Source organism: Cetorhinus maximus, chromosome 4 (assembly GCF_964194155.1).
Source record: "Cetorhinus maximus chromosome 4, sCetMax3.hap1.1, whole genome shotgun sequence".
NCBI lineage: Eukaryota > Metazoa > Chordata > Chondrichthyes > Lamniformes > Cetorhinidae > Cetorhinus > Cetorhinus maximus.
In genome coordinates, this window is record NC_135882.1 from 154,578,079 (window position 1) to 154,605,446 (window position 27,368).

Consider the following 27,368-nt stretch of genomic DNA (forward strand, 5'->3'; position numbering starts at 1 on the left):
ACTAGAGATAGTTTAAGTATGTTATATTTGTCTTTCTGTATTTGTGTGTTAAGAAAAGGGGGAACTTGAGTTTTGGTTTCACTTTAAAAGATGCCTGCATTTTAATTAGATTTTACGACCCTCAAAGGGAATGTAAAACAAACAAGGTAGAGAAAATTATGCTGTTGCCTAGCAACAGGGGTCCAGAGAGAAAGGCCCCACACAGACACAAAGAAACCAAAAGCAGTTTGAGTTCAGCTGTTCATTCTGCTCTAAGGTGAAGGAAGCAATTTAAGTCTCTCTCTAGTCATACTAGCAGACCGCTGAGGAAAACAAGTCTAAGAATCTTAGTTGAGTTGTTCTACAGTTAAAGTAACAGTGAATGTCAAGTGAGTTCTGGATCTCAAGGGAGATACCAAGTTGTCAGCTGTCTATTGGGAGAGGGAGCTGTAGGGAGTAGGTCCTAAAGGAAAAAGAGGAAGGCCCAAGAAACTCTTTAGGCTAAGTAAAAGGACAAGGACAGGAATCTGGAAAAGGTCCTTCTAAGTGAAGTTAAGAGTGAGAAGCAGAGAAAAGTCCCAAGCTTAAAGGAAGAAAGCTGCAGGATGCAGACTTAAAGCAAAATAGGCTTGCCAGGAGCCAGAAGATCCAAGGAGATAGGCGAAGCTATGTAACTCTTTACTATGGGTATGTGAAACAGTGGTGTTCAGTTGGCATAGCTGAGCATTTGAGAGAGAGAATGCATGGAAGGCAAAGCTTGACTGCACGTGGCCATCAAGGGGAAAGGAACAACAGAAAGAGAATTCGAAACCCTGGCGGTGGATGTGATGAAAGTATAATAATTATGATAATATTTTCTGGTTTATTTTGGAGTAGGTTTATGGGGTAAGTATAGTTCGGTCTGCCTATGTGATTTAATTACATTTGGACTCAAGTAGACTGCAAGCTTGAAATCATCAAAGGAAGCTAGGTGATGGACTTGCTAATGCGTAAACATGGATGCTGGCTTACCATGTAAGGTGTGAAGGGAATTTGCATTTTTAGATAAATGAAGGGATTAGGATTTCAAAGGGATCTTATTCTGTTTACAACTATCCAGATAAGCAAGGCTAAGGAGTGTGTTTATTTTTCCCAAAGGTTACTGACAATATTGGCAACATGCAGGATTTTTATTATGAGGAAGGTAATGTTTCAAAGACATATGGAACAATAGAATTTACATATTAAAAAGAGAGAAACATATATAAAGGAGAACGAAAGGCTATGAGGGAAAGGCCATGTAAGATCTAACAGAAGCATGTGAAATAGCCTTATTGAAGCCTCCAGCCATTTGTGCATAAGTCTGCTATATAACAAAACTGAAGTTGGGGAAAAGCCATTTGGAATTATGCTGTCAAGTGCGTGTTGTGTTAACTTGCTGGTTCTGTTTTAAATCTAAAATCTATTTTGGACTGTTGCCTTAAAGGGGTGTAACTGGGGGTCAGGTTAATTAGGAATTTTAGGAGTTATTGTAGTAAGTAATTGTAGTCTTACCTATGTGCTTGAAATCTTTTATTTTGTTAAATACTTTAATTTAATTTTTAAAATCTCTAAATGTTTGGTGGACTTATTACTTCTGAATTCAGTGCACACATCTTCTCGGAATAAATACAAATTGTAAAACCGTTGTAATAGCATGACTAAGTTTCCCTTGCGGATTTGGTCTGCTTGGCACGCAGCATCTGCCTTGTCATAATATTGGGCCCTTGTGGAAGGCATCTGAGCGGAAGCGTCGTCTGGAAGAAGTTTCCAAAGTGAGTTCTTGGAGAGTGGAGATTGAAAACCCTCATGTGAAAGACAGAGTTCAGAGATGCTGGTTGGCTCATGGTGACAATGTCCGGTAGTAACATCAGCTGGGATCATAACATTTCGGTGTGATCATGCTTTGATTGTTGATCAATTATACAACGAGTAATATTATTAGCTGTAGACTTGGATCTTTTCCCAAGGATTTTTCTTGCGCATCATGTTCACAGTTTCTGTTTTGACAGAATGTTGTTTTTGTAGCGGGGCATCCAAAAAAAAAATAAAGTTGTTTTTGTATGGTTTAAAAGGAGAAACTCTTCTCACTGTATTGACCCCAATGAGCTTTGAACTACAAGCCAAGAGGATGAATTGTCTTACACGTGTGGTGGTCAACAAGATGGAAATTGAGCGAGAAACAGAGTTAAAGGGCTAGATTTTCATCCTCAAGGGATTCATCTTCAAGTGGGAATCAGGGAAAAGTCCTGGCTTCATGCACTCACCTCAGGAAGAGGTCATTCCAGAAGTGTGGTTTTCATTCCTCAGTGGGGTGGGTAGTGGGTGGTGAGATGGATGGGTGGGTGGGTGCGGGCTGGAATTAGGCCCGCTGACCCCAGAAACAATTAACAGCCAGAGGCAGGCCCAAATGCTGAGGTGGGCTTTTCACAACTCGGGCCCCATACAAAGGACTGCCCTGGACGCCAGTCACTGGGAGAGAAAGGAAGTTGTGAAGGATTTTCAAGGCTGTATGGGAGGAGATTTCAGAACGCTGTCATGTAAGTAAATGTTGGCCAACTGGCTATTGATGCTGCAAGCGATGGCCCATCATGGACCTTCCATTGGAAAGTTTAGATTGTGAAGTCTACCTATTATACATGTGCAAAGAGTGTCAACACAGTAGTCACTCACGCCCAGGCATGTAGACAACTGCATCATGGCAGCTTCAGCAGGTCACGACATTGTACAGCAGGTGAAATGAGCATTACACCTCAGGGGCTGGTCTCAGGAACCCTCATTCAGATCCTGCCACATACCTTTTCACCTGTCACATTTCCAAGGGTGGGCACCCAAAAGTGCCTCTCCCATAACATTTACAGCCACACCCTGTCATCGCAGGCATGTGTGACTTCAGCGGAGCAGTGCAGCAGGGTCCTCGGAGCTCCAGAACACACCAAGACATTTTGCGGTGCTCACAATCAAGCACAGACCATCCAACCTACACCTCTGCCCCCTGCCCCCAATGTCCCCTACAAAAACATCAGTCTGTGCAGAACTTGAGATTAAGGTTCCAGCATGTGATTGCACATAGGTTTTGAATGGCGTCACAGAAAGCAAGAATCCTCACTTATCCGTATGTGCTTTCTTCATTGTTATGGCAGGATGTCCCAGAGGAGCAATGTGAGTAACTCACACGTAGGCTCCTGGTCACAGAACCTGGAGATCCCGGTGCAGGAGGTTGAATGTTGGAGGGAAACCCATATTCAGCAGGGAGAAGGAACCCACCGGTCATAATGCAGAGAGCCTGGCAGGCAATTGCAGTCATGGTTAGCACAGCAGGGGAATATGATAGATCTTGAATACAGTGTCACAAATGGTTCCATGATCTGCCGTGCGCAGGTAAGGTGAGTTGTTTGACGGAAGCACACCAGTTCTCTCTGGAATGGGTGTCAGCTGAGTGAGACATCAGATGGGACACAATTGGTGTGTAATTCCCCATAAACAAGGATGACCAAATGGGCGTGACACTTTTGTATGTTCAAGCATAAATAAGGTGACATCTGAATGCCCGCTATGCCACACCGTCAAAGTGATCAAGTTTCTCCATGGATGCCAGGTTCAATGCCCTTACATCTGTCTTTATTGACTCCCTGCAGGAGAAGAGATGTCAGAATGTAAAGGAGGTGGTCAGATCAGAGGTGAGTGTGCAAACCTGAGGGTGATTTGTCCAGTGAAGGTGCAGATTGCACGTGTGCCTTTCCAGCCCAGGGTAGGAGATGAAGAATCGCCCAGAGCAGGTGTCAAAGGTGGTATTACAAGCACCTTTGAGCATGGTTATTCAGCACATGGGGAGGTGGACTGGGCACAATGGGAATTTAGCACATGGTTGAGCATAAAATGGTTCTACACGTATGGTGAGAATGACCTTTAACTGCATGTGCGCTTGCACTGAGCAAGGGTTACACTAACTACCTCGTGTTGTGTCTCACACAGACCCCATCATCGCACACCCACCCACCCACCCATCCACCCCCCCCACCAAGCTCGATCATCTCTCGGGCATCAGAAGGAGGAGGAAGGGATGGCAGAGGAAACACAGTCCCACCTGACCAGCCCACACTCCACCAACACAGTTGCCAGCGCTGCAGAGGGATGTAGTGCACGTTTAGGGTTGGTTGCACATGGGGAAAGGCACTGCACCAGAGTGCAGGAGGGGGTGTCAGAGTCAGAGACATCTGTGCGCAGTCCCCCTCGGAGGGGAGAGGGCATTGACGATAATGCCCCAGTTGGTATAGAAGTAGAGCCTCAGGAGTCACTTAATGGGACACAGTGCTTGGATCAGCAGCAGCAGCAGATGTGCAGGCATCTGGCGGACTTCTGAGTCAATGTGAGCTCCTGCACTGCGATTGGAGGAGTCTATGGTGGTGATGAGCCTGACCTTGTCTCAGGGGCTCGACTGCATGAGCCCCAACCTTGAGAGATTGGCTAATCTCACAGAGAGACACAGGCTTCATCACTCGAATACAAGAGCAGCATAACTGCCTGCAAAGGGCACAAGGTTCACTCAGTAGCCTGGAGACGTCAGTTCAGTGTTATGTGTACAGACCTCCGTGGAATACATGAGGAGCTGCGTACACATAACAGGGTGTTCTCGCTGGTGGCATAATGGTTGCTGGAAAAGGACGACTACTGAGCTCCAACAGCCCACCCCATCCACCCTCTAGAAAGCCAACCCAGGGCTGAGGAGGTTGCAGAGGAGGATGAGGGTGCTGAGAGCAGTTCTGTGCCCTCCTCTTCCACGGCTTCCCTGGCCCCCTTTGCCAGAGCCATCATCTGTGGTACATGTTCCAGTGACCATGGCTGCCTCTACAGAATTGGAGGTCCTGTAGTCTCAGAGACCCCAGTGGACAAATAGGCCAGCCACGACGCCCCTCAATGCCTTACAGAGAGAGAGGTGAGCAGGCTGCCTCCACCTCCTCTGAGGCACCACGGAGGAGTGTTCAAAAGTACAAGGTACCATGGCGACTCGATGACTGATGGGTTCACGTGTGGTCTTATATTTCACACTGTAAAGCAGAATTTTCTCATTGACTATAATGACACTAAATAATTCAAAGGATGGATGTATTGGTGTATACTCGCTGATTGGCACATGCAGTAACCAAGTAAACATAAAACTGCATGTTCTTACCATGCACGTCTGTTGGAGGAAGGTCACATCCTCGTTAATACTTTCAGTGCTGATATTAGTCTACCATAGGATGTGGGCATCATAATCCCTCAAGCATTTGATTTCCATCCATTGGTGTCTTTGAGAAGTGGCAGTCAGTCTGGTGTAGGGTGACCCATAGAGATAAGATAAAGGCAGATTCTCAGTGAATGCACAGTAGTGACCTCACAGGTCAGTACAACATGTGCCTTTGCGTTAACATTGCATTTGTGGGAGATGACATTCAAATAAAGACCTTGTCTTTCTAGGTGTTACAGGCTGTGGGCTGAAGGAATCTCTGTGAATTGCTGCACTGACCATTGTGGATGCCTCGCAAGCCCCACAGTAATACCAAGTTAAACTGTAAGTAGGTGAATGGCTTGCCCATCAAATGGGAACCTTTATCCTGCGGTCTCGAATTGCAGCACTTCTCTTGGTCCAGCAGTTGTATCTGCGTGTGCTGGGTCTCACCGCGCACTGTACATGTGCACTCTTGGCACAGCAGCCAGGCTTTGGTTAGGTGCCAGGTGACTTGATCTCTATGCCTTTTACAGCCTCCAACATACATTTGCAGGCCCCTCTGGCATAGGGCATCTGAAGAACAATCCCTCAAGATGGGTGAATCCAGGCTTCTGATGGAACAGAATTCAACCATTGTGATGCCAGTCAATCTCGAGGACATTTGCTGACTTTCTCTCTTGTTGGGGAATGGGCATCTCCTGGAAGATGTGAGGCACCTATGGCCTCAAAGACACTCATGTCAAAACGTCTTGCTGGCCATTTGCTGCTGAATGTGCAGCTAGAGTCTCAATACTGTTTGGGAGAGCCACCTCTGTATTAGTTCCTCACTGGTGACTATGAAATCATGTACTGAGCCAGCCTTCGGTACCCAGGCACCCCTTCACCATTTCACCCACTGTCACCATCCTCCTCGGTTCGTCATCTTCATCTGAGGCAAAGGGCTCTTCGTCCTCCTCCTCCTCCTCCACCTCTTCCTCTGATGAGTGGTCTCCCTCATTGAGCTCAGGATCCTGTATTTGTATGTCCCTTCACTGTGCCGTATTAGGCAGCAGGCAGCCACTATCCTTGATACCCTTGCAGTTGAGTATTGCCATGCTCCTCCCAAGCGGCCAAGGCATCAGAAGCGCATCATTAAGAGGCCTGCTCGATGAGCGTCCTAGTCCAAAGGTGACTGGTGTTATAACACTGTTGTGCCCCCCCCGACCTCTATGGTTGACGCAATGGAGTAAGCAGCCGCCTACTCAATCGGTAACCTTTAACCCCCAGTAGCCAATATGGACCTGGGGTCTTGGCTCAAAAAGCTGCAGCAGATTTGACTCCCTCAAACTGAAAGAGTCATGGAAGCTTCCAGGGAGTCATGCACAGACATGGAGGAAAACCTTATTGTGACCGCACACAAGCTGCATGTTGATGGAATGAATGACTTTCTATTCATATATCTGTGCGCCCCCTGCAATGGTACTTTGATGGTGATGTGTGTGCAATCTATTACACCTTGCACTTGTGACAAGCCTGCTACTGACACAAGCTCCATTTGCTCTTTGGGTCTGTGAGTCCACATCTGTAGGGAAATTGAGTTCCCTAACCCTGGCAAAGGGAACATCGGTGACTGATGTTATGCACCAGTGGACAGCAGCTTGTGAGATGCCGCTGAGGTCTGCAGCCAGAGCTCCGACTGCACAAAAGTTGAGGGTCACGACTGACTGTAATTGGAAGGGTTTGGGCACCGGTTGTTCGAGGCATGAGGTCTGCCTCCAACATGGCACAGGTTCCTCTGAGCATATTCCGAGACATTCGAAGCCTTCGCCTACACTGCCTTTGAGTCACACCGAGGAAGCTGAACCCGTTCTGGTAGACCCTTCATTCAGGATAATATCTCACCCTCCTCCATATTACTGCTCTCTCTGGGGGCCCTGCCACCTCATGCCTGGCTACCCTGGTTCTAGCCGTATACTGCTGCCACCACCTTTCCTCTATATGCCAAATGCGGGAAGGTGCAGCATGCATTTCTTTAACCTTCCCTCCTTCCTGGACAATACACTCCTCACCCAGTGAGACTGGCAGTCTGTTATGCCACCCACTTGGCTAACCATGCGAGGAATGATGAAGAGGATCCTACACAGATGTGCCCTGCTTCTTTTCCAGCTACTCCAGCCTTTAGTTCCTGATTTTCACTCCCGGTTTGGAAACGCGGAATGGAAACAGTCTCAGTCCTGCAAACCCAACCCAGGAGAAAGTGGCACGGGAGGTTGAATTTTTGTTCCTGAGTGGTGGGGTTTCTGATTTCTATGGACAGCTGCTTCCACGAAACGTGCATGCTCCAAACACAAGCCGACCTCATTCCTACCCCTGCGAAAATGGTAGGTGCCGAGTTCAGGAGCAGGACACCTGATTTTGGGGCTTGTCTGCCATTTTCGCAATGATGGAGCGGCTCTCTGTCACTGCGAGTACAAGGAAAGTACAAGCTTTTAAGCTGCCACTTTACACAGCTCTGTATAAAGCTAAGAAAGCCTTAACTCGGGCCTTCAGAGCTACTCACGTCTCCAACGCCAAGTCGTGGAACACACAGTGTGAGTTAAGGACGTTTTGGGAGTTTGGGAGTGTAAACCGTGACTCGCTATTCTCTGCAATGTGTTAAAATGCCCAGCTGATTCGTAACACTGCGTGTGCTTCGTGCCCTACTGCAGCTATGAAAATCCAAAAGCCTGAGTATGGGGGCAGGACTTGTAGACCATGGTCCTGCCTGGCATCTTTTTCACCTCCATGGAGTCTCCATGACTGCATGAAAATCCAGCGCAACCTTTCAGGTTGACAACCTTTTATCAGTTCTGAGGCAAGGCCACAATCAACAACAATTACTTTCGTTTATAAAGAAAGACAACAGACAAAACAATTTGCCCACAAAATCCCACAAACAGTAATCTGATAATGACCAGACAACCTGTTTTAATGATGTTGGTCAAGGGATATATATTGGCCAGGGCACCGGGGATAACTCCCCAGCTTTTCTTCAAAGAGTGTCCCAAGATCTTTTACATCCACCTGAGAGGGCAGACGAGGCCTCAGCTTAACATCTCATCACATAGAAAATGAACCCACAGTGCTTCACGAACAAAAAATTGAGGCAAACCAAAGCTTCTTATTATTAGGGGTGACACTGAGCTTACAAACACACACAATTGGTGGCCAGGAAATGGACCCCTGGTCCATCAAACCTGCCCTACATCTTGAGGTAACTGAACACTTTCCACCCCCCCCCTCACCCCCCACCACCTTCCCCTCCCCTCCCCTCAAACAAACTATAGCCTGGGAGAGAGAAAAACCCAGGCCCAATAAGGGAAAAGAAAATCCTCCAGAATGCCTCTCTAACCCCCCCTCAGCTGATAAAACCAGCCTGCAAGATCATATGGGCCAAGTGTTACCTGTAATAGCTTCTCTATGATGTGATCCCTACACTGCTCAGAAACTAGTCAAGCTCCTGCTTGGAGGTATACAGAGAGCCATTACCCATCACATATTGTATGCTCGTATTGTATTCCAAAAGCTCATTATTCGCTGTAAGATTAAAAAAAGCAAGTGCCTAGCATCAGTATATTCTTAATATTCTTACTCATACATAGTCGAACCTCATGATTCCTGATGCTCCTCAATTGGTTAAATTAGAACTAGAATACCCTTTAGCCTGTAAGCTATCCTGATTTTAAGTTACTTTATACCCTCTGGTGCTGTAGTGGTGTACTGTGCCAACAACAGTACTTGGCACTATTTTAACCCCATGGAAAGTGTCCACAGTGTGAAGACGGGACTTAGTCTTTCCAAGGACTTTGTGGTAATCACGCCTACCATTACTGGCATACACATGTTCATCTGTGATAGACAAATGGGTGAGGCTGCGATCAAATAGGTTTTTCCCTTGTGTTAGTTCTTTCACCACCTACCACCCAGCCTGCTAGGTATATCCCTCAGAATTCAGCCAACTTAGTCAGTGATAGCGCTACCAAGACAATCTTGGTGATGGACATAGAATGTATTCTGGTTAGGTAGCTTCAATGTTCTTGAGGCCCTCAAGTGGTGTTTAGCTTGGAGGAGTACTGATTCATCAGCTGAGGGAGGAGTTAGGTGGTAATCAGCAGGAAGCATTTGATGCTTCAGGGGATTTGGAGTCAATGTTGAGGACATGCAGGGCCACTCCCTTCCAGCTATATACCACTGCGCCACCACATCTGGTGTGTCTGCCTATGGGACAGGATATACCGAGGGCATGGTGCCAAATATTTCAAAATGCTGGCCTAATTTTTTCCCTTTTTCAGATTAACCACAATAGAAAGAAATACTTGATTTTGAGATAATAGCTTATTATTCATTTCATAAATACCACAAAGCCCTCCGGTAAAATGAATCATTCTGAAGGAAAACTGTGTGACTTCAGCCCAGCCAGATATTACCTCCATAGATAAATTAGTAATTCTGATGATCTTACACAAGTTAGATTTTCTAGAAAAATAACACTCAGGTGATAATTGCTGCTACAACACAGATCTACATGCATGCTAAACAGTGGAAGCAGCATGTTTAGAGTAAGAGATCCCACAGCCAACAGATCAGATCAAAGTTAACATTTCAAGTCCATATGACACTTCCTCAGAGCTAAAGAGAAGTAGAAATGTGTTGGATTTTATACTGTTTAAGAGGGGGTGGAACAGGTGGAGCAAAATAGAAGGTCAAGGGTAGGTGGCAGCTAAGGAGAGGTTGACAAAGGTTTAATGGACACAGGACAAAAGGGGGTGTTAATGGTCATGTTAAAGACTAAAGAAGATGCTGATAGTGGCATAAAGGTAAGATAACAATGTGTTAATAGCAGAACAAGGGTCAGCGCTCTGTGAAATCAAAACATAAAAACAAGTGACAGAAGGCCCTGGGAGGAGGTGGTGGGGGTGGGGGGAGGTTGATGGGTGGGGGGAAAAATAAAAGATAAAAATTGGATTAAAAAAGGGGTACAGATGGAGGACAGAGTTCACGGTTTGAAGATGTTGAACTCACTGTTGTGCCCGGAAGGCTGTCAAGTGCCTAATTGGAAGATGAGGTGCTGTTCCTCCAGTTTGTGTTGGGCTTCACTGGAACATTGCAACAGGCTAAGGACGGACATGTGGGCATAAGGGCAGGGTGTTGTGTTGAAATGGCAAGCGACATATTCATTACAAGTCCACTGATTCCCACGGCTACCACGACTACAGCTCCTCACACCCTGTTCCCTGTGAAGACTCCATCCCATTCTCTCAGTTCCTCCACCTCTGATGCATCTGTTCTGATGATGCTGCCTTCCAAACAGCACTTTTGACATGTCTTCCTTTTTCCTTAACCCCCTACTGTAGTTGACAGGGCCTTCAACTGTGTCTGACCCATCACCCACACCTCTGCCCTCAGCCCTTCCCCTCCCCGCAACCATGATAGGGTCCCCCTTATCCTCAATTTTCATCCCACCAGCCTCCACATTCAAAGGATCATCCTCCACCATTTCTGCATGATGCCACCACCAAACACATCTTCCCCTCAAAGACTATGAACTCTCTCCTCCGTCTTTACCCCTTTTATCAATCCAATTATGTTTTTAATCCTTTATTTCCACCCCCACCTCCCCCCAACCGGTGCCATCTATCACTTGCTCTTATGTTTTCCTTTCACAGAATGCTGGCGCTTGTTGTGCTATTAACCATTTTGCTGTCTTGCCTTTATGCCACTATCAGCACCTTCCTTAAGCTTTAAATCTACTCCTTTTGTCTTGTGTTCATGACATCTTTGTGAAATTTCTCCTGAAATCCCACCTATCCCTGACCTTCCATCTGCTCCACCCCCTCCTAAACAGTATAAAATCCGTAATAAAAACAGAAAATGCTGGAAAAACTCAGCAGGCCTGGCACCATCCTTGGGGAGAGAAACAGAGTTAATGCTCAAGCCCATATAACTCTTATAATAAAACCCATCACGTTTCTACTTCTCGAAAGGTTAACTCTGTTTCTCTCTTCACAGATGCTGCCTGACCTGCTGAGTTTTCCAGCTTTTTCTTTTTTTTATTTCCGCTTTCCAGCATCCGCAGTATTTTGCTTTCATATTAGATAAGCTCCAAGCTCTACAGTGCTGCCACATCCAGTCCTGAATGACGGTGGGAATTAAATCATGGGAGGACGAGGCTTCATAAACATCCCTAACCTCAATGATAGCAAAGCCCAGTACTTGAGCGCAAAAGCCAAGGCTGTAGCATTTGCAACCATCTTCAACCAGACACGCTGAATGGATGTTCAATCTCGGTCTCCGCCTGAGGTCCCCATCATTACAGAAGTCACTCGTTAGCAAACTTGATTCACTCCACATGATTTTAAGAAACAGCTGAAGGCACTGAGCACAGCAAAGGTTATAGGCCCTATAAACACTGCAGCTGTAGTGCTAAAGATTTGCACTTCAGACCTAGCTACGCCCCTAGCCAAACTATTCCAATACAAGCTACAAAACTGGAATCTACCAGACAAAATTAAAAATTGTTCAGGTATATGCTGTCCACAAAAAAAATGGAGCAGATCATCAGCCTACTCTCAATTATCAGCAAAGTGATGGAAGGTGTCATCGACAGTGCTATCACGTGGCACTTACTCACCAAAGAGCTTCTCACTGATGCTAGGTTTGGGTTCTTCCATGATCACTTGGCTCCTGACCTCATTAAAACCTTGGTCCAAGCATGGACAAAAGGACTGAACTCCAGAGGTGAGGTGAGAGTGACTACCCTTATCATCAAGGCAGCGTTTGACCGAGTGCAGCATCAAGGAGCCCTAGCAAAACTGGAGTCAATGAGAATCAGGGGGAAATGCTTCACTGGTTGGAGTTATACCTGGCACAAAGGAAGATGGTTGTAGTTGTTGGAGTTCATCATCTCAGTCCTGAGGCATTGCTGCAGGAGTTCCTCTGGGCAGTGTCCTCGGACCAACCATCTTCAGTTGCTTCATCAATGACCTTCTCTTAAACAACAGGTCAGAAATGGGGATGTTTTGATTACGGTGTTCATTTCTATTTGCAGCTACTCAGATTAGGAAGCAGCCTGTGCCTGCAGTAGCAAGTTCTGGGCAATATTCAGGCTTGGGCTGATAAGTAGCAAGTAACATTCGTGTCACACAAGAGTCAGACAATGACCATCTCTAAGAATAAAGTGTCTAACCACATTTTGTTGACATCCAATAGCATTTCCATCACTGACTCCCCCACTATCATCATCCTAGGGGTTACCATTGACCAGAAACTGAACTGGACCAGCCATATACCTGCATACATAAGTTTGGCTACAAGAGCAGGTCAGAGGCTGGGAATTCTGTGAAGAGTAGCTCGCCTCTTAATTCCCCAAAGCCTGTCCACCATTTACAATGCATGAGTCAAGAGTGTGATGGAATATTTTCCATTTGCCTGGATGAGTGCTGTAACAGCAGCACTCAAAAAGCTCGCCACCATCCAGGATTGGCACCCCATCCACCACCTTAAACATTCACTCTCTCCACTACCAACGCACAGCGGCGGCAGTGTGTGCCATCTACAAGATGCACTCCAAGAACTTGCCAAGCCTCCTTTGATAGCACCTTCCAAACCTGTGACCTTGAACATCTAGAAGGGCAAGGGCAAGGGCAAGAAGTGCCCTTGAGAACTCCACCATTTGCAAGCTCCCCTCCAAGTCACACACACCATCCTAACTTGGTAGTATATCACTGCTCCTTCAACGTCGCTTGGTCAAAAATCGAACTTACCAAACAGCCCTGTGAGAGTACCTTCACCACAAGAATCACAGAGGTTCAAGTAGACGGCTCACTACAACCTTCTCAGGGCCAATTAGGGGTGGGAAATAACAGTGCCAGTGACACCCACATTTCATGAATGAATACAAAAACAAAAAAAAAGTTGATGCAGTGACCTTACATCCACTGAGCAGTTGAATGAATCTCCCATCTGTCGTCATTGGGAAGGGAGGGGACGTCATCAGTACAGGCCTGGGGTTTGAGCTGGATCCCGAAATGGCCTGGTGGGGTTATTTGGAGTTCAGTCACAAACGCAATGAGTTTGGCAGTTGCTTACTGTTAATTCTGTTTCCTGGTCCCTGGATGATATTTTCTAGTCAGCATCCTTCCTGCCTTCAAGGACAAAGTTCAGATGAGTTCATTAGGAAGATGCCTGTTTCCATGTTTTTGTGTCTGTGTTCTGCCTTACACATGCACATCAGAGCAGAGTGGGACAGTGATACTCATTCATCTAATCAGGGCAGGATTTCTGTTTGAAGGATAAAAGCAAGGTTTGGACTCCATCTGTTTACTTTACCAGAGGGATGGCAGAGTGTTTACTTTTGATCTGTTGACACATTTTCCTTTCTAGACAGGTGACTTGCTACAGGATGTTCCTGTTGAAATTTATACCTCTTGGCTTCGCTGTTTCTTTTCCATGCAGGTCTTGGTGTCTCCTGTTGCTGTAAAAGTCCAGTTAAGATTTTAAAGAGACCCTCTCCTTATTATGTAGAATTATGTAAGATTTTAGACTTGAGTAGCCAGGTATACTTCATTAATTCATTTCCATTCCCTCTCCCCCCCCACCACCATAAGCATTAACATCTGCTTCCTGCCTCCCCACCCAACCTCCAAGAAGGAGGATTAAGGATCACTTTGATGGTGCAATTTGGCAGCCCCCTGAATGGCCACTCTACACAACAGTCCCAGCAGTACAAAAGATATGAGCTGCTCTTCCAAAACGCGATTGGACAAACACTTGACTGAACTATGAGCATCAGCCTGTTTTATTTTGCTAAACTTTACCTCTGACTATTCTGTTTGTTTCAGCGGTTTGATTTGCACACTAAAGAGACAGCAGCAGCAGCAACAGCTTGCATTGACACTGCACCTTTAATATAGTTTTAATGAGCTTCACTGGGTTATCATCAGACAATGAGCGTATGGAACACCCACTGACAATAAAAGGTGTTGGAGCTGAACTAACTACAGAGTATGTTAAATGTCAAACATGAGTGCCTATTAATGTCAGCTCTGATAATTGAGCAGTCAGGCTTGGCTAGGGAAGCAAGAACAGATGGGGAATTTTCTGCCAACACCATGAGGATGTTATGCTACCATCGGTGACACAGCAGCACAGCTGTAAATGGAAGAGCCACTATCCTGTGTCTGCATGGCCCCGGCTATTATTATTATATCACTTCCTTGTGTATTGTAAGAGTTTATTTGCTTTCCTCTGATTCCGATATTGCCCTTTCCTTTCACAACAGGGTAGTATTTGGTTTTTGTGACACTGCCCGGTGCACCAGGCTATCTTTTTCTGCTGGTAGGATGAGTTTTCTGCAGAATTTTCCCTTGCCTTGTAAATAAATGAAGATATTTATAGCAACTACTGACTCCTCATCAAAGAGCTATACCACACTTTTGCAGTTGGTATTTATGTCATACGAGCAGGCAATAACGTACTTGGCATCCCACCAAATATCTGGGGAAGTGGTGGTCCAGTGGCAATGTCACTGAGCTAGTAACCTGAAGGCCCAGGTTAATTCTTTGGGCACATGGGTTCAAATCCCACCATAGCACCATGTTGGAAGTTAATTAATAAAGATGGGATATAAATCTAGTCTCAGTGATGGTGACCATGACAACCATCATCAATTGTCGTAAAAACCCATCTGATTCACTAATGTCCTTCAGGGAAGGAAATCTGCCATCCTTACCTGGTCTGGCCTACTCGTGGCTCAAGACCCACAGCAATGGTTGACTCTTAACTGCCCTCTGAAATGGCCTAGCATACCAGTTCAAGGGAAATTAGGGATGGGCAACAAATACTGGCCCTGTCAGCAATGCTGATATCCGATGAAAAAATTTTTAAAAAGGTATTCGTGCGGCCTGCATCTGACCAAACATCGCCATTATCTGTCAGAGCCTCTGTGAACTATATCATTGTGTTAGGCCTTCTTGAAAACTATGGCTTGTGGTGAAAAATCTGCTGACATGTTCTGCTGAGAGGGAGGCTGTGAATGAGTCTACATGTGATGGGAATATCTGGCCAAATTACTTAGAGCACTATTGTCTGCTTTAGCATGAAGCAGGGTTTGACAGAGGTCACTGTTTCTTTACTAGGAAGAAGGACTTTTTAAAATTCTTTCATGGGATGTGGGCATCACTGGCTGGGCCAGTATTTTTATTGCCCATCCCTAATTTCCCTTGAGAAGATGGTGTGAGCTGTCTTCTTGAACCACTGCAGTCCCTGTGGTGTAGGTGCTCTAACAGTGCTGTTAGGAAGGATTTTGATGGTGAAATAAAGGCACGGTGATATAGTTCCAAGTCACGATGCTGTGTGGCTTGGAGGGGAATTTGCAGATGGTGGTGTTCCCATGTGTCTGCTACCCTTGTCCTTCTAGGTGGTAGTGATCGTGGGTTTGGAAGGTGCTGTCTAAGGAACCTTGGTGAATTCCTGCAGTGCATCTTGTAGATGGTACACACTGCCGCTACTGTGCGTCGGTGGTGGAGGGAGTGAATGTTGGAGGTGGTTGATGGATTGCCAATTAAGGGGGTAAGCGGAGTGTGAAAAATTTGCTGAGCAGCGCATCATGTGATGACACTTCTGAATATTACCAGAAGTTTTTTGATTGTAAAATTCAGCTTTGACTATAGGTTTATGAATAAAAACTGAAAAGTAGTGAGACAATTTTTCTGAAGTCCTCTCCTCTCTCCCTGCAGTGTCATGCCAGTTCAATGAAAATGACCTCCCAGGCCCAAAATCAGGGGCACTTCAAGCCTCACCATTCTGGCACAGGGTATTAACCCTGCATCTATCAGGTACCCAGAAATGACTGTTCCTGAATTACTAGTCACTGATGTGCCAAATGATCCTTGTCGCTTAACTCAAGGTTGGGTTTGAAGTAAAAAAAAAGCCAAGAAGATTGCAGCTAATAGAAACATGGCAAGATTTCCTCTGTGCAGTGAAATTGTGAATACATTCTCAAAAACACACACAAGGCACACTGTTGTAATTATGGCTTTGTTAAATGTTAGACTGTACCTTTAAGCATAGTCCTGTGATGTAAGATCACATGATCTGTGTAAACCAATGTGTTAGCAGCATGGGCTACCTCCACAGGCAATGCAGAGATATTGATGGAGTTGAAAGTACACGTGTAGTTGCTACTGACTGTATTGTAAATAAACCTAATGTTTCCACTTAGAAAGCTGCCTGCAGATCAACTCTATTACAAATAGGCGACAAGGCCACACTATAACAAACTGGCAATGAGGATAAATCAAGATAAATTGGAATAGGTCCTGTACCTCGCCAATGATTGTGCGTATTAATGTCCGTTTAAAATAACCGAAGATATACTCACCCAAAATGCCACAATTTGGTGGAATCAGTCCCTTTGAGCCAGTGACAGACGATTGGTCTCAGTTTATAGAATGCCTCGTCTTCTTCTTTCAAGTGCATGAAATCACAGGGAAAGAGAAGAGGCGAGTGATCCTCTTGAGTACTTGTGGGGGCAACACTTATAGCTTGATTCGAAGTTTGACGGCACCCAGTGCCTCAGATTGGAAGAATTTCAGAGAATTGGTGGACCTCATGAAGGGACACTTTCAACCCAAGCCCTCAGTCATGATGCAGAGGTTCTGGTTCAATTCGTGAAATAGAGCCCCGGGTGAGACAATTGCTAGCCACGTGGTGAACCTGAAGCAACTAACGGAATATTGCAAGTTTGATGAGACTCTGAACAACATGCTCAGAGAGCGTTTAGTGTGCGGTGTGAAAGAAAACACTATTCAGAGAAGATTGCTGGCTAAAGTTAATCTGGATTTTAAGAAGGCGTTAGGAATAGCGCTGGCCATGGAAAGCGCTGCTAGAGATTCACAAGAAATACAAGGGGCGCAAAATGGCGCCGTCCTCCAAATCGGGCGGGAACAATCAGCCGAAAGTGGCGCGAAAGAGCGAGATTCTGCCACGAGGCAGGGAACAGCCCCCACTAACTGAAAAATAAGAAGAAATAATTTAGCGACTACATAGAACAACTTTAATCAATGTGGAAACAATCAGTCTTTTAGCGATTACAAGTTTGAAAAAGTAGAATGTTACTTTGTCACAGAAGTGGAGATATAATGAGACAGTGCAAAGAGAGATTTAAACAGGTTTGTAAGCAACAGAAGAAGCCCAATGAAATCCACCGTGTAGAAGAGCCTGAAACAACAAATCCTGACATTTATTCCTTGTTTAACATGAAAGTTGGGATCACAGAGCGGCCAGTAGGCTATATATCCAGGACACTTACCACAGCTGAAAAAGGATATTCTCAGGTTGAAAAGGAAGGTCTATCGATCATTTTTGGTGTAAAACATTTTTACCATTACGTGCATGACCGGCATTTCGCGATGGTATCAGACCACAAACCACTATTGGGATTGTTTAGTGAGGAAAAGGCTATACCACCCATAGCCTCAGCAAGAATACAACCATGGGCCCTAATTTTTGTGGCTTATGAATACACATTTGTGCACAGCCCTGGCATTCACATCGCAAATGCCGATGCCCTGAGTCATCTGCCCTTACAAGAGAATGACGAACATGTCCCAGTTCCACAGGAACTCGTTTTATCGTTAAATTTTCTAGGTTCCTCGCCGGTATGTGCCTGACAAATCACAGACTGGACGAATTGGGACCAAGTCCTATCTCAAGTGCGAGACAAAGTGTTACATGGTTGGTCCCAGGACCCAGTCTCCGATGAAATGAAACCGTTCTTCAACCAAAGACAAGAAATGAGCAGTAAAGATGCCATCTGTTGCAGGGTGCATGGGTCATAGATCCTCTAAAGGGAAGAGAGTCACTTTTAGACTAACTACACTGTGCCCATCCAGGGATCTCCCAAATGAAGACCATAGCGCGCAGCCACCTATGGTGGCCGGGGATTGATGGCAATATTGAAAATATGGTAAAACACTGTGTGCAATGTCAGCAGCTGCAAAAGTTGCCAGTGGCAGCTCCATTGCACCCATGGGAGTGGCCTGGTGGACCCTGGGTGCGGTTACACATTGACTACATTGGACCCTTCCTTGGAACCACGTTTCTTCTAATTATAGATGCCCATTCCAAGTGGTTAGATGTTTATGAGGTGAAGTCACCAACGTCGGGCGCTACAATAGAGAAACTATGCCAGAGCTTTGCCATCCATGGACTACCAGAAGTAGTCGTATCCGATAATGGCACTGCATTCACAAGTGCTGAGTTCCAGTGATTTATTAGCCTCAGCAGTATCACCCATATGAAGACTGCACCGTACCATCCATCAGCAAATCGACTGGTGGAAAGGGCAGTTCAAATTTTTAAGACAAATATGAAGAAGTTAACAGGTGATTCGTTGGAGACCAAGTTTGCACGCTTTCTTTTTCCCTACAGAATGACCCCCGACACCACGCCAGGAGTAACATCTGCAGAATTGTTGATGAGGTGCCATCTCAGGACAAGACTGAGCGTAATATTTCCAAATTTGGAGAGGGAGGTGGTGAAGAGTCAAGGAAACAAAATAGTTGAGCATGACTTGCACAGTCATGAGAGACGATTTACTGTTGGAGAAGCAGTATTTGTGAAGAATTTCGGTGGAGGACCAAAGTGGTTACCGGGTAAAGTAAGTTCAGTGACTGGACCATTATCATACCACGTGGAAGTGGAAGGCCGGATCAACCGTAAGCATTTGGACCATTTAAGAGAAAGACAGATACCATAACAAGATATGGTTCCACCTGTAACCATTACTGAACCAGTGTTTCCTGTTGAAGATGCTCAACCAAGGATTGACATGTCTGGTGTCTCTGCCAGAGTGGAGGACACTGAACTGCAAGTGCCCACCGAGGTACCTGATGTTCGTACAGTTCCAGAGAATGTGGTTCCTGAAAAAGAATCTGAAGCCGTGGAGCTGCGACGTTCCATATGGATCAGGAAACCACCTGAAAGACTGAACTTGTAAATTTCATGACCTGTGTAAATATTGTAATGTCATGAGATAAATATACTTGTAAATACAATATGTACAGCAAAGTTAAAAGGGGAGGAATGCAGTAATTATGGTTTTGTTAAATGTTGGACTGTACCTTTAAGAATAGTCCTGTGATGTAAGATCACATGATCTGTGTAAACCAATGTGTTAACAGCGCAGGCTACCTCCACAGGCAGTGTAGAGATAGAGATGGAGTTGAAAGCACACGTGTAGTTGCTGCTGCCTGTATTGTAAATAAACCTAATGATTCCATTTCGAAAGTTGTCTGCAGATCAACTCTATTACAAATAGGTGACACAGCCACACTACAACACACACAGAGAGAAAACCTTACCTCACAATGTTACTGCCAAAATCAGATTTTGATATGTGAGTTTATTTTGCAGTTTTTCTGGCTTGATGTTGTCCTTTTATGCATAAAGTAATCATTTTCAGAAAGTCCTGGCGGTGCTTGGGAAGCCGAGAGGCATTATCCAGAACTATCTCTCTCTTACCTCCCACCTCAGTAACAGGAATATTCTCAGGGAGCAGAAAACAAACCAAACATTAATCATTAACGTGATGAGCTTGGAATTCCACCCAAACATGTGCAATTCAGTGTGGGTGGCTGGAGAAGATTGATTGAGCTTCCTTTTGGCTAGTTTTATCTCTTCCTTCCTGCAGCTTATAAGTTACTACTGATGTCATGTGTGTGTGTTTGTGTGTGTATGTGTCTGTGCATGCGTGGCGGAGAGAGAGAGGGAAGTGGAAGACCAGCTATGTTTAATTCTTTAATATGTTAGGTTTTGGACTCTGCTCATTCTCTCACGTCTATAGGGATTCCTGTGGCTTCTGAGTCAGGAGATAACAGAGACTGGGGGAAATGTATCATCAGTAAAGTTTGCTCCAGTTGTCCTTTATCTGACTTGTTTCTTTTCTAGAATCCAGGAAAGTGCCATGAGGTACATGCTTCAGTGTCACACATTGATTATGTTTTTGCAATACACTGAAAGACTGTGATTCTTTCCTATTTACAAAAGATGCCAATAATTTTAAGGCCCTCGGCGCGATTGGATATTCAAGTCTGCGCTATTGTGTAATCCACCATTTGACTAAGTCATCAATCTGCTTAAAATTAACAGGTCTTAGAATCAGAGAATCATAGAAAGTTTACGGCACAGAAGGAGACCATTTGGCCCATCATGCCTATGCCAGCCAAAGAAACTAGCCACCCAGCCTAATCCCACTTTCCAGCAATAGGTCTGGAGGTTACGGCACTTCAAGTGTATATCCAGACACCTTTAAAATGAGTTGAGGGTTTGTGCCTTTACTACTCTTTGAGGGAATGAGTTCCAAACCCCCACGACCCTCTGGGTGAAAGCATTTTTCCTCATCTCCCCTCTAATCGCTCTACCAATCACTTTAATCTATGACCCTTGACCTCTCTACTAAAGTAAATAGGCCCTTCCCATCCACTCTATCCAGGCCCCTCACAATTTTGTACATCTCAATCAAATCTCCCCTCAGCCTCCTCTGTTCCAAGGAGAACAACCCCAGCCTATCCAATCTTTCCTCATAGCTGTATTGATAGAGTGGATACAGAGAATGTTTCCTCTTGTGGGAACAGCTTAACTAGAGGCCATCACTATAAGATAGTCACCAAGGAATCCAATAGGGGATTCAGAAGAAACTTCTTTACCCAAAGAGCGACGAGAGTGTGGAACTCGTTACCACAGGGAGTGCTTGAAATGAATAGTTTAGATGAACTTACGAGGAAGTATTTGATGGAGGAGAGTGGGAATGGGGCAGAGAATTAAAATGCCAGGCGATCAGAGTCACACTTGAGGACTGAATGGAATTGTTCCACAAAATGGGCCAACCAAACTGCGTTTGGTATCCCCAGTGTAGAGGAGGCCACAACATGAGCAGGGGATACAGTATAATAAATTGAAAGTGCTGTCTTACTTGGAAGGAATGTTTGGAGCCACAGACGATGATGAGGCAAGAGGGAAAAGGAAGGATGTTGTATTTCCTGCACTTGCGTGGAAAGATGCTGTGGGAAGTGGTCAGGGTGTTGGGGGTGATTGAGGAGTGGACCAGGGAGGGTATCGCAGAGGGAATGGTGTCTTCGGAATGCTGAAAGGGGATGGTAGGGATAGATGTGTTTGTTGGCGGGAGGATATACTTGCATTGGGCGCAGTACAATGAAGGTTCACGAGGTTGGTCCCTGGGATGGGAGGGTTGTCCTATGACTGAAGGCTGAGTAAATTGGGTTTATATTCTCTGACGTTTAGAAGAATGAGAGCTGATCTCATTGAAACATATAAGATCCTGAAGGGGCTTGACAGGGTAGGCAATGGGAGGTTGTTTGCCCTGGGCTGGAGAATATAGAACATGGAGCGGGGGGGGGGCATTGTCTCAGGATAAGGGGTCGATCATTTACGGCTGAGACAAGGAGAAATTTCTTCACTCGAAGGCTTGTGAATCTTTAGAGTTCCCCTACCTCAGAGGGTAACGGACGCTCTATCGTTGAAAATGTTTAAGGCTGAAATAGATTTTTGGTCTCCCAGAGAATCGAGGGAAATGAGGAGCAGGCAGGGAAGTGGAGTTGAAGCCCAAGGTCCACCATGATGGTACCGAAAGGCAGAGCAGACTCTGCCGCTGCTCCTATCTCTTGTGTCCTTTGTGTTCTTGTGGTGTCATGCTGGAGGTGGCAGAGTCTGGTTCCCGCCAGCCCACCACACCTCCACTCCCTTTCCCTGTCTCTCTTCATGCTTAAATCCTGCTTCATCTCCACTTTTCCCAGTTCTCTTGTGAAGGTCATCGACACAAACATTTGTTTCTAACTCCACACATGCTGCCTAACCTGCTGAGTATTTCCAGCATCTCGTTTTAAATTTCCAACACGTTTCAGTTATTTGCTTTTGCTCTTTTGATATATTAACTACGTATATATATAATATATACAATATATATGTGTGTGTACATATATAGCATAATTTCAAAGTTTACACATGGCATGACATTCAGAAATCTAGTAAAGAATGAGGAAGATAGTAACAGACTTCAGGAGGACGTAGACAGACTAGTGAAAGGGGCAGGTGGATAGCAGGTCATAGAGTCATAGAGGTCTACAGCACAGAAAAAGGCCCTTCAGCCCATCGAGTCTGCGCCAGCCAAGCAAGTACCTAACTATTCTAATCCCATTTTCCAGCGCTAGGCCCCTAGCCTTGTATACCATGGGATTGCAAATGCACATCGATATACTTCTTAAATGTTATGAGGGCTCGAAACGTTAACTCTGTTTATCTCTCCACAGATGCTGTTGGACCTGCTGAGTTTTGCCAGCATTTTCTGTTTTATGTTTCAGATTTCCAGCATCCGCAGTATTTTGCCTTTATGCATCCATACAGCGCCTTTAACAGAGTAAAGTGTCCTAAGCACCTTAGAGCAGCAGTTTTCAAACAAAATTTGGCACTAAGCCACATAAGGGGATATTAGGGCAGAAAGAGGCAGGTTTTAAGGAGCATCTTAAAGGAGGGTGCGGAGGGGTTTTGTGAAGGAATTCCAGAACTTAGGGCCCATGAATGCCAATGGTGGAGCGATTAAAACTGGGGATGCTCGTGAGGCCAGGATCAGGGTAACACAGGTATCTCAGAGGGTTCTGGGGATGGAGGAGATTACAGAGATGGGCAAGGGTGAGGGATTTGAAAACAAGGTTGAAAATTTTAAAATCAAGGCATTGTTTAACCAGGAGCCAACGTTGGTTAGCAAGGACAGGGGTAATAGATAAATGGGACTTGGTGTGAGTTAGGTTATGGACAGTGGAGCTTTGGGTGTCAGCTGGGAAACCAGTAAAACTTGGAAATGACCAGTATTGGTCCGAACTGATCTTGTATACCTCGAAATAGACCTCCAGTTCAGACCAGTACCAGCCATTCCCAAGTTGGACTGGGTTTTTCCTTCTGGGTTGTAAGTTTAAAGCATGAAAATTCTCTGTTTTCCACAGTTTTGTTTTCAATACAATGCCTCAATTGGTAACTATGATTCTGTGCGCTTTCATTCCCAAACTCCTACTTCTTCTCAGTGTTCCCCTTCCGGTGCTGGAACCATGCGCGGTGTTTATACAGGGGCCTGCACCTGCCATTTGTGCGGCAGAAGGGTGGCAGTCGTCGACGTCTCTCGTAATGTGTCCTACATCCAAGGGCCTTGAACTGATTCATATGCAGATCCCATTCCAAATGCTATGGCTTTGCTGCCATCTGGTGGCCATCTCAGGTATCTGCAACCCATCATCAAATTGCAGACGTTAATATTTCATTCCATCTGCTTTCCATTTGAGCAGCTTACAGTTAAGCTGTCTTCCTTGTGTATATCAGGCAGATAATTGGGAACAGCCGAGGGGAGTCAAAACCCCTCCTGAAATTGTTCATGTGCAAGCCTACATAGTGAGTGTTAATTAGATTTATTAGAATGCTGGCCCTCGCACACTAACCCATTTTGTTCTCCCCTGATGCCCACATGCGCACATTTTACCTCAGGGGCAAAAGACAGCAATTAGAAGTGTAAATCTTGGCTGATTTTTCACTTCCCTGAGCCAGAGGTGTTGAGGAACATCATAGTATAGTCTCCACCTCATTGTTGGTGGGGGGGGGGGGGGGGGCGGGTGGGAGGGGCGCGTGAACATAATTTGCCTGCTGTAAGTGTTGAAGGTAAATATGAAGCATTAGCCTCAGATACCGTCCTAGAGGATTCAGAGAGCAAACTATTAGCTGAGTTTTATACACCGAGGAGATTTTTAAATGATTAAACTCCTAAAACACCACAGGAGCGCCCGCTGTCAGATCACGAATACTGCTATCGATGGTGCAGACAGTGATTTTATATCTGCTGTGGGCAAAAACTGGTCTACCCGTGATATAATGAGAAGCTCAGGGTTAATATAATTGAAGTAAAGTTAAAACATGGCAGGGCAGCTCGGTCGCGTGTCCTGTAGTATGTGGGAAGTCGTGGACGCTACCGGTGACCTGGACAACCAGATATGCCGGAAGTGTCACCAGCTGAAAGCTACATCGATAGCATGTTCAGAGAGGTGGTCGGGCCATAGGCTAGGAGCCGGGACGCAAAAAGGGTAGAACCAGGCAGGCAGTGCAGGAGTCCCCTGGGGTCCCACTCACTAATCGATCTCCTGATTTGGATAACAATGGGGTTGTTGGTTCCTCAGAGGAATGCAGTCAGTGCCAAGTGCAGGGCACCATGTCCAGTTCAGCTGTACAGGAGGGGAGGAAGAAGAGGGAAAGAGCAGTGGTGATAGAGGATTCGTTAGTTAGAGGAACAGACAGGCATTCTATGGCCGTAGACATGACTCCAGGATGGTATGTTGCCTCGCTGGTGCGAGGGCAAAGATGTCATGGAGCAGCTGCATCTTCTGAGGGAGGATGAACAGCCAGAGGTCATGGTCCACGTCAGTACCGATGACTTAATTAGGAAAGGGGATGAGGTCCTGAAAGCAAATTTCAGGGAGCTTGGAAGGAGATTGAAAAGCAGGACCTCTAAAGCAGCAATCTCAGGATTACTCCCAGTCTCACGTGCTAATGAGCATAGAAATAGGAGAATTGAGTGATTGAACATGTGGCTCGAGAATTGGTGTAGGAAGGAGGGCATCAGATTTCTGAGGCTTTGGGACCGGTTCTGGGGCAGGTGGGACCTGGTACAAGATGGAGGGGTTGCAACCTAGCAGGACCAAGACTAACATCCTCACAGGGAGATTCGGTGGTGCTGTTGGGGAGGGTTTAAATTAGATTGGCAGGGGGATGGGAACCTGAGAGGGAGCTCAGATTCGAAGGAAGCAAAACTGGTAAAAGGAAGTAGAAAAGTAGAAATCAAAAACAGGAGACAGATGAAGAATAAGCAAGTATCAGATAGGATCAGAATAGAGAATAATGTTAAAAAGTAGAATTAAAGGCTCTCTATCTGAATGCACATAGCATTCGCAAAAAGGTTGATGATTTAAATGCACAATTGAGGTAAATGGGTATGATTTAATTGCCATTACAGAGCCGTGGCTACAGGGTGACCAAGACTGGTACCGAATATCCAAAAATATTCAGCATTTAGTAGGGATAAGGAATAAAGGAGAAGGAGGTGGAGTAGGAGAAGATCAGTCCATTAGTAAGAGACGAACTTAGATCAAAGGATCAAGATGTCGAATCAGTTTGGGTGGAGAAACAGCAAGGGGCAGCAAACTTTGGTGGGAATTGTTTATAAGCCACCAAACTGTAGTGCTAATGTTGGGCATAATATAAATCAGAAAATTAGATTCATGTAACACAGTTAATACAGTAATAACGGGCGACTTCAATTTACACATAGACTGAGTTTAACCAAATCAGCACTTAGGCTCTGGAAGAGGATTCCTGGAATGTGTACAAGATGGGTTTCTGGAGCAGTATGTTGAGGATCAGGCTATTTTCAATTTAGTGTTGTGTAATGAGAAAGGACAAATGAACAACCTTGCTGTAAAGGAACTTTTGGGAAATAGTGACCATAATATGCTACAATTTTGCATTAAGTTTGAATGCGATATAGTTCATTCTGAAACTAGGGTGTCAAATCTGAAGAAAGGAAATTATGAAGGCAAGTTGGCTATGGTGGATTGGAAAGATACACAAAAAGATTTGACAGTAGACAGGCAATGGCTACTATTTAAAGAAACACTACACTTTCTACAACAGATATACATTCCTCTAAGGCACAAAGAGAAAGGTAAATCAATTGTGGTTAACAAAAGAAGTTAAAGATTGCATTAGATCAAATGAAGTGGCTAATAAGGATGACAGGTAAGCCTGAGGATTGGGAGCAATTTAGAACCCAGCAGAGGAGGACCAAGAAATTGATTAAGAAAGGGAAAAGCGAATATGCATGCAAACTAATGAAGAACATAAAGGCTTCTTTAGGTATGTGAAAAGGAAAAGATTAGCAAGGCCAAATGTGGGCCCATTACAGGTGGGAACAGGAGAATTTAAGGTGGAAAACAGGGAAATGGTGGAGAAGCTAAACAGTTACTTTGTGATAAAAGCAAAATACTGCGGATGCTGGAAATCTAGAACAAAAACAAAAATACCTGGAAAAACTCAGCAGGTCTGACAGCGTCTGCGGAGATGCTGTTGACGTTTCGAGTCCGTATGATCCTTCATCAGAACTAAGACATATAGAAATGAGATGAAATATAAGCTGGTTGAGGGGGGTGAGACAGGTAGAGCTGGATGGAGAGCCAGTGATAGGTGGAGGCCAAGAAGAGACTGCCAAAGATGTCATAGACAAAAGGACAAAGGGGTGTTGATGGTGGTGATATTATCTAAAGGATGAGCTAATGGGGACATTAAGGGAAGCAATCTAGTGGCAGATGGCCCTAGTGCGGGTGGGATGGGGGGAAGGGATCAAAATGGGCTAAAAGGTGGAGATGAAACAATAGATCTAAATAAATTTAAAAATAGGAGGGAAAAGAAAAAAATATAGTTGTAAAAAAATTATAGATTATTGGAAAAAGGGGGATCGGAAAGGGGGTGGGGATGGAGGAGAGAGTTCATGATCTGAAATTGTTGAACTCAATATTAAGTCCGGAAGGCTGTAAAGTGCCTAGTCGGAAGATGAGGTGCTGTTCCTCCAGTTTGCGTTGAGCTTCACTGGAACATTGCAGCAGGCCAAGGACGGACATGTGGGCATGAGAGCAGGGTGATGTGTTGAAATGGCAAGTGACAGGGAGGTCTGGGTGATGCTTGCAGACAGACCGAAGGTGTTCTGCAAAGCGGTCACCCAGTCTGCGTTTGGTCTCTCCAATGTAGAGGAAACCGCATTGGGAGCAGCAAATGCAGTGAACTAAATTGAGGGAAGTGCAAGTGAAACGCTGCTTCACTTGAAAGGAGTGTTTGGGCCCTTGGACGGTGAGGAGAGGGGAAGTAAAGGGGCAGGTGCTGCACCTTCTGCGGTTGCATGGGAAAGTGATGTGGGAGGGGGTTGAGGTGTAGGGGGTGATGGAGGAGTGGACCAGGGTGTCCCGGAGGGAACGATCCCTACAGAATGCTGCCAGGGTGGGTGAAGGGAAGATGTGCTTGGTAGTGGCATCATGCTGGA

At 45.3% G+C, this 27,368-nt stretch overlaps 1 long non-coding RNA gene across 1 annotated transcript in view; it reads right to left on the minus strand.

Moving 5' to 3' along the window:
• LOC144679963 (uncharacterized) overlaps window positions 1-19,789 on the minus strand; it is a 32,844-nt gene extending 13,055 nt beyond the window's left edge. Inside the window, exons 1-2 of the long non-coding RNA XR_013576462.1 lie at window positions 19,591-19,789; window positions 8,632-8,764 (exon numbers count right to left, since the gene is read on the minus strand). This is a non-coding gene — a long non-coding RNA (uncharacterized LOC144679963). The remainder of the gene's footprint in view (window positions 1-8,631; window positions 8,765-19,590) is intronic.
• Between the last annotated feature and the right edge of the window lie 7,579 nt (window positions 19,790-27,368).